At 48.6% G+C, this 10,582-nt stretch overlaps 1 long non-coding RNA gene across 1 annotated transcript in view; it reads right to left on the bottom strand.

Annotated features, from left to right (window-relative positions):
* Positions 1-9,443: 9,443 nt before the first annotated feature.
* Positions 9,444-10,582, bottom strand: part of LOC141373193 (uncharacterized) — a 37,888-nt gene continuing 36,749 nt past the window's right edge. The window contains exon 4 of the long non-coding RNA XR_012378902.1: positions 9,444-9,494. This is a non-coding gene — a long non-coding RNA (uncharacterized lncRNA). The remainder of the gene's footprint in view (positions 9,495-10,582) is intronic.

The following is a 10,582-nucleotide window of genomic DNA, read 5'->3' as shown; positions in this document are numbered from 1 at the left end:
GACAGCTCCTCGGAGAAGTCTGGTTGTGACAGAAACAGGAGAGCTGAGAGAAGGCAGCATCATGAGAAATCCACGGAAGATTTTTTTTTTGAAATCTGTCTCATTGTGGTAAAATATACATAACGTATAATTTGCCATTTTAATGTGTACAATTGAGTGGCATTAATACACAATAATGCACAATGCTGGGCAGCCATCACCACTATCAAGTTCCAAAACATTTTCATCCACCCCCAAGGGGACCCCGTGCCCATTAGCAGTCACCCGCATTCCTCCCCTCCCCCAGCCCCTAGCAACGGGCCCCACCCCCACCCCAGTCTACATCCTGTCACTGTGGATCTACCTATTCTGGACACTTCATGTAAATGGAATCATCCAGGATGTGGCCTTTTGTGACTGGCTTCTCTCATTTAGCATAGCGTTTTCAAGGTTCATCCATTGACACATCCATGGCAGGAGTCAATACCTGGTTCCTTTTTATGGCTAAGTAATACTCCATGGCGTGGGAAATAGGACATTTGAGGATCCATGTTTTCATCGATGGACATTTGGGTGGCTTCCACCATTTGGCTATTGTGGGCACTGCTTCTGTGAACATTCGTGTACGAGTTTTTTTCTGGGACACCCATTTGATTCTTTTTGATAGATACCTGGGAGCAGAATTGCTGGGTCATGTAGTAATTCTATGTTTAACTGGTTGAGGAAACACAGAAGTGTTTTCGACAGCGGCTGCACCATTTTGTATTCCCACTAGCGATGTGTAGGAATCCCGATTTCCCCACGTACCCACCAACAGTTATTATTTCCCTATTTTTTTTTATTTGAAGTTTTTTGGGGGTTTTTTTGTTGGTTTTTTTGTTGTTTTTTTGTTTTGTTTTTTTAAGGGAGGATTCTTCCTTCTTCCCTGAGAGCTCACCATGGGCTCACCGACTGGCTGGTCAACAGTGGACAACAAGAGCCGAAATTTCAACATGAGATTCAAAGCCCCCTTTTAGGGAAGCGAGAGAGAAAAGAGCGCAGACTTCAGTGCAAGAAGACTTTAGGCTCAGACCCTGGCTCAATCACCTGCTCACTGACCTTGAGCAAGCTGCGTCAACTTCCAGAGTCTCAGCTTTCTTGTCAGCAAAATGGGGATACTACTACTTACCTCGGGGAGCTACCAGGACATTTACACAGATAAATGACAGAAGGGAAGACCTGGATGCTCAGCAAACTTGCTTTCCCCTCCTTGGGTCAATGGAGAAAAAGTCAAGTCAAAACAACAAGAACGTGCACTTCTTTTTAATCCAGCACTACTTAAGGCAGACGCCAACTAACCGGGATGTGTGCAGACGGAGGAGGCGGCCAGTTGTGGGCCAAGAACATGCCACCGACATGCTCCCTTCCATTGCTCTGGGCCCTCATTCACCTAGCAGCCTCCCATTGGTCACCTCAGTCTTGCCAGTAATTCTGATGCCCAGCAAGCTTTGGGGTTCACTGGCTGCTCTGCCTTTCTAGAGTTGCCGTAACAAAATAACACAAACTGCATGGCTTAAAACAACAGAAATTCATTCTCTTTCGGTTCTGGAGGGTAAAAACCTGAAATCAAGGTGTCCCCAAGATTCTAAGGGAGAATCCTTCCTTGCCTCTCCTGGCTTCTGGTGGTGGTCGGCAGTCCTCGGCATGCCTTGGCCTGTAGACGCATTGCACCAAACAGCACCCACCTTAATCCAGTATGATCTCATTTTAACTTGATTATATCTGCAAGGGCCTCTTTCCAATAAGATCACATTCACGGGTACCGGGGGGCTAGGACTTCAACATATCTTTTCAGGGGACACAATTCAGCCAAGCACTAACTTGGCATAGAATCAAGTTTTGTGGAGCACAGAGATGGTTTGGGGAGCCCTCTTTAAGGAAAAGACCACAAAATGATGAATGCAAGTTTAGGTACAGGACCCTGGAAGGGGACGAATAAGTGGGGGGTTCTGTCGCTTAAGCATTGTAGCTCCATGGAAAATCTACGGCTGGCTAAACCTCATTTATCCCGATTCAGTTTCTAAGCTCATTACATGGAGCCAAAGGAATAAAACAGTTAAAAATGACAAACCATGAAAACACAAATTCCCTACAAAGACATACATATCTGCATGTATATTAGAACAGGTCTGAAAGGAAGCACATCCGCATTTCAACTGATTACTCGTGACTGGTGGAGTTGTGGGTCCTCGTTATTCTTTTCCTTTTGCTTATCTAAATTTGCTAGTCTTCCTACAACGAGCATATATTGCCTTTATAAAAACCATAACCACCTTCTGCTTGCAACTCGATGTGTCAATTAGAGCCGAGATGTGTCTGAGGCCCTTGCAGAGCGCTTCACTGCTGGTGGTTGTCATCGATCTCTTTCCTGGGAGACCCTATTTCCTCAAGGGCTCCATGGAGCCCACATGACCTCCCCTTGGGCTTCCCTGGTTCCCCTCCCCCAGCTTTACCCCCAGAAGGCTGCCTGGCTCAGATTGGAAAGGTACCCAGAGAGCCACTGGCCAGTCAATGCACAGGAGAGGCCCCACCATGGAGAATGAGGTATCGTGGCCACTGATCCGTTTCCCTGATTTACATCAATTTACATTCAGCTCTCGAGTAATCTACATGAAAATCAGGCAGCCTCCAGCTATTCCCATGAAATCAGACGAGGCCCTGGCCTGTGGGATGATGCAGGGAGATGCTCCCTCACTTCCCAAACCGTGGGCAGATTAATTTGTCAACCAAAACAAGGGCTGGCATTGTAATCATGGCTGCCTAGCACTCATTCACTTTCCCCAAATTGGATAGATAAATGGAGATTTGCGGTATATTAACCTGAATGTTTTGTCTAGCTTCATTTTCCACTTCCTTCCCTTCTCTAAGGAGCCAGTGTGTTTTTTTCATATGAGATTATTGATGCCATTCATACATGCTTCCCTCTAACAATAATTTACTGGGGTCTTCTATGTGCCACACAACCGTGCTTGGTTCCCCGGGCGAGAGAGGGACCGCCTTCGTCCCTGTCCTCACTTGAGGTTCCTGAGCTTGACTTGTTTTTAAAAATAAAGTTCAATGTAGATATAACCTACATACGGTAAAATGCGTAAACCTCCGCCAGCATACAGCTTGGCATATGATAGCATGCATCCTGTACCCTCCATCATGATCAAGACATTGAACTTGTTTATCACCCTCAGGAGGCTCCTGCACATGCCCCCGGTCCATATCCTTCTCCCCCACCATGATCACCATTTCTGATTCCCTTCCCCAGCAGTGAGTTTTGCCCGTGTTTGCTCTTCCTGTAAATAGAATTACCCAGTAGAAGTTCAAACATGGGCACAACTGACTTTGGTCATCCATATGTTTGTGAAATTCATCATGTTTGTGTATCAATGATGGATACTTTCTTATGTGGTATATACATGTAGTATTTAATTACATGTATATACCGCAATTTATTTATCCATTCTCCAGTTGACAAGACACCTGGGTTGCTTCCACTTGGAGACAATTAGGAAGAAAGCTCCCATGAACATTGTGGTACGTGTCTTCTGGGTTTGAGAAACACACGTTTCTCTTGGGTATAGGACACACAGGGGTGGAAGTGCTGGGTCAAAGGGTCAGCCTGGGTTTAGTTTTAGTAGATACTGATGATCCTTGTCTTTATTTTTAAGGTTTTATTTATTTGTTTGAGAGAGAGAGAGAGAACAAGCAGGAGGTAGGGGCAGAGGGAGAGGGAGAAGCAGACTCCCTGCTGAGCAGAAAGCCCAATATGGGGCTTGATCCCAGGACCCTGAGATCATGACCTGAGCTGAAGGCTCAACCGACTGAGCCACCCAGGATCCTTGTATTTTAAATTCAGTTCCCTGGGGGCGCCTGGGTGGCTCAGTCGTTAAGCATCTCCCTTCAGCTTGGGTCACGATCCTATGGTCTTGGGAACGAGCCCCATGTTGGGCTCCCTGCTCAGCGGGGGGCCTGCTTCTCCCTCTCCTTGTGCCCCTCCACCCCACTCATGCTCTCACTCTCTCAAATAAATAAATAAAATCTTATAAATAAATAAATAAATTCAGCTCCCTTGGTCCATTTTCTCCAAGATCTCTTCCTGATTTTGTTTGTGTCCCCCCAACCCTTTTTATTAGAATCACAGGATATAAGTGAGGTTTCTGGTTTGCAATTTAGGACTGGTGCAGCAACAGCTTTCCACAGAGAACCATGAGATCCGGCCCACTCCCAGCTGTCAGGGGAATTGACTGCGTGCACTGGGAACATTGCCTTGTTTCTCTTGAGCTTGGTGACCTATGTTAGATACATACCATTTGAGGTACCTTCCAGTCCTGACAGTTACAAAGACTGGGCTGAAATCCGGGCTCAGCCGGCTGCATGGCCTCGGACAGGTTACTTTACTCCTCTAAGCCTCAGTGAATCCTACTGTGAAATATGGATCAAAATGTGCCTAATTTCTTTTTTTCTTTTTTTTGAGAGAATTAGTGAGTTTGTAATTGTTCAATACTTGGCACAAAGTAAGGATTCAATGTAGCTTAGGATATCTACTTGGCACAACCTCCCGTGACCAGCTGTCTCCAGAAGCAAAGACTTTGCCCAGCTGTCCTGCAGGTGTCCCCTAGGCTCCCTGTGAGCTGGTGTGGGGTGGGGGAGGGTGTCTTCTCCGACCAGGTGTTGCCATGAACCCTGGCTTACACTTTGCCCTCCCTTCATCTCTTCTTTCTCATTTGCTGGGAGCGGGTGGAAGGAGACTGGGTTAAATTAAGTCATTTTCCCTCCAAATGACTTAATATTTGAAACCGTTTTTTCTATATTCGTCAGAGGACACATCAAACTGTACTTTGCAAGAATTTTAAAGATGTAGAGAGCACCTTCCTAGTCTAGCTAATAACATGATCTGAAGAAGTTAGATTATTCTTTTTTTTTTTTTCCAATTTAGGGGACAATGTGATACATTGCCACCAAAAAATATCATTTGGATGATCATGGAAAGTGCTTGCTAGAATTTCAGCAAAGTTTTTTTCCTCCTTTCATGCGATTTTTAATATAGAAAAGAGCGCTAAGTTTGATCATATAAATTACACTTGATATTTGTCTCAAATGGAAACAATTTTCTTATTATTTCTGATTTTTAAAATATGTATTTATTTATTTCAGAGAGAGAGAGAGAGCGAGCGAGCAGGGGGTGGGGCAGAAGGAGAGGGAGAGAGAATCTCAAGCAGACGCCCTGCTGAGCGAAAAGCCTGACATGAGGCTCAATCCCAAGACCCTGAGATCATGCCCTGAGCCAAAATCAAGAATTGGATGCTCAACCGACTGAGCCACCCAGGCATCCCTTGTTTCTGATTTTTTGAAGTGTGGCAGACCCTGTTGTTTACCTCACTGATGCCCTTCTCCCCAAAGAGACTGGACAAGGCCACCACGCGCCGGCAGGGCCCCCTCTTCCTAGAGCCTCCTCCCGCGAGCACCCCCTGTATCTCTGCTTGTCCACAGGATCATCTACATCCGGTTTGCTGTTTTCCCGGTCCTCACACAACCCCTTCATTGTGCCGCCCCTCCCCACAGACTCCTCTGGGGCCGGGGCCCAGGGCCCTGGGGTCCGTATAGTAATTCCAAAGTCTTGCCTTCATTCCGGGCAGGTGGTAGCTACTTCCTATAGCAGCTATCCCTACAAAGTTCTGATGCTCTTTTTACCCTTTCATTGCCCAGGTAACAACTGTATACCTGGTCAACCCCTGGGCAACAAAATACCCAGTGTGGTTTCAGTCTCCTGACTGACCCCCACTGATACACCCACAGCAGGCTTCCTGGTCCTCAGTTCCAGCGCTGGGTGAATTGCTAAACATCACTGAGCCTTGATTTTCTGATTTGTGAGGTGGAAAGAATTGTGATAGAAGGCCCATCAGCACAGAGTGGCTTTGTAGGTTCAACTCAGGAGTCCTCTCTTCTAGAAACTTCTTGAACTTTTTGGGCGCATTAGGGTCCTCTGAACCGTGATCACACGACTCACTTTGCCCCTTCATTCATTCAACAGGCATTTGTTGGGCACTGTTATGGGCTGAACCGGGTCCCCTCCCCAAATTCTTAGTTATAGCCTTAACCCCTCAAGGTGATGGCACTTAGAGATAGAGGGCCTTGATGGGGGTGAGTAAAGGTAAGTGAAGAGGTGGCCATCTGCAAGCTAGGAAGAGGGCTGTCACCAGAAACAGAAACTGTCGGAACCTTGATCTTGGACTGCCAGCCTCTAGAACTGTGAGAAAGTACATTTCTGTGGTTTAAGTCACCCAGTCTGTGGGACTTTGTGATGGCGGCCTGAGCCGCCCAAGATAAGTAAGCATCTATGTGCCAGACAGAGCCAGGTGCTGTGGATACAGCAGTCATCGAAACAAACTAAAGCCTTTGCCCTCAGGTAGCTTCCCTTCTCAAGCAAGGAGGAAGAAAACAAAGAGAAAAATGCCAGGACGTAGGTATTCCATTAGATGGTACTCAGTTCAAGGGCTGGGGGCGGGGGAAGAGAGCGGGATATAGGAGTGACAGGACAGAGTGTTCAGGTGGTCAGGGAAGGTGACATTTTAGCAGAGACAGAGGAAGAAGTTAAAGTAAGAAGAAGCAAGAGTGTAGACATCTGGAGGAAGGGTGTGCCCAGCAGAGGAAAGAGCAGGTGCGAAGTCTCTTGGTGGATGTTCACCACATCTACTAAAGACCTTCGCAGCAACACCCAGATTCGTGTCTGAATCATAACCGTGTGCTGGAGCCCAGCCAAACTGACACATAAAGTCACCGTCACCAGGCTCTTGGAAGGTTTTATGTGGATGACATTCTACCCGTTCACTTACCTGGTGTAGTTTCGACTTACTTTTAAGTGACCTGATCTGAGTGACTTTAAAAAGGATCCACCCAGGTCCTCATGGAGAATGATCCGCAGGAGCACCACTGGCTGCCACCAGACCAGTCCTGAGGCCGCTGCGGACACCAGGTGACGGGCAGAAGGCGGGGGCCCGGGCCACAGTGGGGGCGTGGAGACTGCAAACTCATGGGCCTGCGGCTCTCGTTTGCAGGGGGAGCCAGCGGGTGTCAATTGCTTCTGTCCCCCCGGAAGCCCGTCCATCGTGCGTCGTACCTGGTACACAGCAGGTGCACAATCAGTGTTGGCCAACCAGACACGCACGACAGACAGTAGCCCAGAGCATTCTGGATGCTGTAAGGCACTGTCTGTGTGTTCTGTTATCACCCTTGGGCCTGCTCTGCTCGGGGCCTCTCTCCTTGGACTGAAGCACCCTTTGAGGAACCTGAGCGGCAGCCCAAATCCCAGCTCCCATTCTGTCTTGGAACAGAGCCCACCCCAGCCCGCATTCTGCAGCTCTCCCTGGCTTCCCCTGACCCGCCCTTGAGTGCAGAGGAGGAAAGGTTTCCCTCCTAGGGGACCTCCCTGCTATGAAGGGCCCATGGATTGAGCCATTACTAGATTCTCTGCAGTGTCCCCAGTCCTCACGTGGGGGCTGAGAATGTCAGACTGCCTTCGGGCACTGTCTCCTGAATCTGGGAGCTGGGCGCACCCCCATCCTCCCCATTTCCTTGGGAGCTAATTAGAACATGAGGAAGAGAAGTCAGCTCTGGCGGTCAGTCCCTGCTGCCGCACGGAGGGGGGTGACCAACCCCTTGCATTCATGGTTAAGTGCGTTCTTCTTCAAAGAGCTCTAAAATTAAAAAGAAAAAAAAAAAGCATAAGAAAGAAAAGAGAAGAACCCACTGTGTTTACATGGAAAGTGGTTCCACATTCTTGCCGTATGGGACACAGAATGTTCTGGAGCCAGCAGCTACCTGGCCCCGTTCCCTGCCGTATTATAGAGCAGGGAGCCAAATTTCCTTCTGGATGTCTATAAATAAAGTGCTTCATCCACTGGCAATTAGGCGGGAGCATTTTTCCGGCCAGTGTGCATATGCATTTCATTTCTCCACAAGAGGCACAGCAGATCAGAGATGTTAGTTTAAGCCCTATTGCTATGTGTAATAATAATAATGTTTTCATAGCCTCTACTTCCCTTCTTTCCAACTTTCCCTCCCCCCTGACTCGGTCTAGTTTTATGTAGAAATTCTACTAGGAACAGGCAAGCAGAGCATTCCAAAATTCTTTCAACTGAAGAAATTTAGAAGGACGTGTGGTTTAATTTCTTCTGTTGCGTGTAAAATGCTCCATTTCTGATCTCCTGGGATGACTGGTGGGTTCTTCCTTTTCTGATCATGAGAGCTGTGCAACTGATCACATTCCCCTTTTCACCTCATCCACCAGGTAGCTCAGCACCAGCAACTGCTTCTATGTTATGGATAGTGGCTCTGAGTCCCCTATTTTTCTAATTTCTGACTCCACTTCTGATTATCCTTTCTAAAATTAAACTTCAACCTAAGCTTACCCACAATGTCTTCACAAAGAAGCGGGATGCAGAGACATGATAGTTTTTCTTTTTAGTGGCTGCTGTTCTCTGGATGGAAACTCAGGAAGGAATGACAGAAGAAATCGGGAGAGAGGGAAGGAGAGGAGGGAAATGACTTTCAGTGGCCATGGACCAGGTGTCTTGCATTAGGCAAGCACCTAACATAATTTCTTAAAGAAATTCAATATGCACAGCAGATCCTCTACAGCAGGATGGCTGAGTCAAGCTTGGACTGAGGTCTTTCTGAGTCCAGAGCTAATGCACGCTCCACATGGTCGTGCTCTTCCTCAAACAGCTAATGGGGAAAAGGTTGGCCAGTGGCAGAATATCGCTGCGGACCACACAGTACCATGGGCAGAGAGCAGGTTTGCTTCATGTCAACAGGGAGGATCAAAGAGAGTGGATTTCAGGTGAATAGGTTAAATACAGCAAGCCCCAGGCATCCGTCCATCTGTCCGTCCGTCTGTCCATCCATCCATCCAACTAAAACTTTCAGACTCCACTGCACAACAAAGGCCTCAAAACCAGTTCAGAACTGATCCCAATTAAGCCACAGCCTCTACACCCCCACATCGACCAGTCACTGGATGCAGATACCCTTGGGAAGCGAGTATGAGCCTGAATGAGGACTCTTAGCACAGAGAGAGACTCAGCTGAGAGCCACTGGCAGCCCACGCTCCCTGCAGGGTGGGGAAAGGTGGCGGGGGACGCAGGTTGTCGTTCTGCAGGGACATCTGGGTGGCACAGCACAGGCCCCACCAAGCCCTGCTTTTCTGTTCTCCATTCCATGAGTTTTTCACAGTCTACACCCCCCTCCATGAGAATGTGAGCTCCCCTTTCCTGTTTTGTTCACTGCTGTGTCTGCAGAGCCTAGACCGGGGCCCGGCCCAGAGTTCCACACCCTGCAAGTAGCCCCTGAATGAAAGGAAGGGATAGACACAGCAGCCAATGTTGCTGAGTGCTTACCATGCGTCGGGTACCGTGCAGAATGCTTCGCAGGAAGTATCACGTTCAATCTACAGGACAACCTAAGAGGTGGGTACTGTCATTCTTGTTCTACGGAGTTAAGAAATGGGGCTTAAAGAAGCCAAGTCATTTGCCCCCTGCCACACTGAGAATAGGGGGTTCAATCCAGATTTCAAGGATTCTGAAGGGTGGCCGTTGGCTCCGGAGACTTTCTCTAGTTTACGACGTGCCATCCCTCAGGGCAGGTCCAGAGAGAGTGGTGGCTGCTGGGAGTTCAGGGAGGACTGGGGACCAGAGGGGCCCTTTCAGGGTCCCACTCGGGGTAGTATGGGAGGTTCCACCAGGATGCACGCAGGACTCAGCTCCTGGCGGGGAGGGGCCCATAGCCCCCCACGCGGCTCTCCACAGCACCTGCATGCCGGCAATCCCCAGTCCCCGCGTCCAGCCCAGGACTCTTGCCGACCTCCAGACCCTCATGCTCTCACCGTGTGTCTCTCAGGGATCGACCTCACATGGCTGAACCAGACGCCATCAAACTGCTCCACTACCAGCCTTCCCATCTCACCGAGTGGCACCCGTTAGCCACGCAGTGCATGGTCACATACCTGCGGTTACCTTTACTTGCTCTCTTCCCTCCATCCCCTACATCCTTCAGCAAGACCTACAACTCTGCCTCCAAATGAAATCCCAAATCTGCCCACTTTACTCCATTTCCACAGCTGGCTCCTAGCTGACCCGCCAGCAGCTTTCATCTGGACCACTGCGAGAGCCTCCTGACTGGTTTTCTTTCATCCTCTCCACCCATGCCCTGTCTTCGCAAGTGTCAAAAGCCATCCTGTCAAGAACTAGGAAGGGGCTGAGATCTCACTGGGTTGAAAGCTGACAAATCAGGCTGGTTTCATGGACGCTGACAGGAGACATGAGACTCTTGGGTCAGAGACAACAGACTTCATCACTCACAACAAGAGCAGTGGGAAGTACCGGCAGGCTCACTGATGGTCCCTTAGCCCCGATTCCCACAAGGGTGACATGGATGGGCCTAGATGAATGCCTGTACATGCTATGGGTTTGCATTAATGGAGAGAAACTCTGAGCTTTTATAGCAGGCAGGAAACAAATCTGTTCTCTGTCAGGAAGGGGACATTACTACATGTCTCAAGCTTGCTCTCTGCAAACAC

This window comes from Callorhinus ursinus, unplaced genomic scaffold (genome assembly GCF_003265705.2).
Source record: "Callorhinus ursinus isolate GAN/ISIS: 27379988/994484 unplaced genomic scaffold, GSC_fseal_2.0 scaffold8, whole genome shotgun sequence".
Classification (NCBI taxonomy): Eukaryota; Metazoa; Chordata; class Mammalia; order Carnivora; family Otariidae; genus Callorhinus; species Callorhinus ursinus.
Note: the sequence above shows the minus strand (reverse complement) of the source record. Positions and strands in the feature narration are given on the sequence as shown.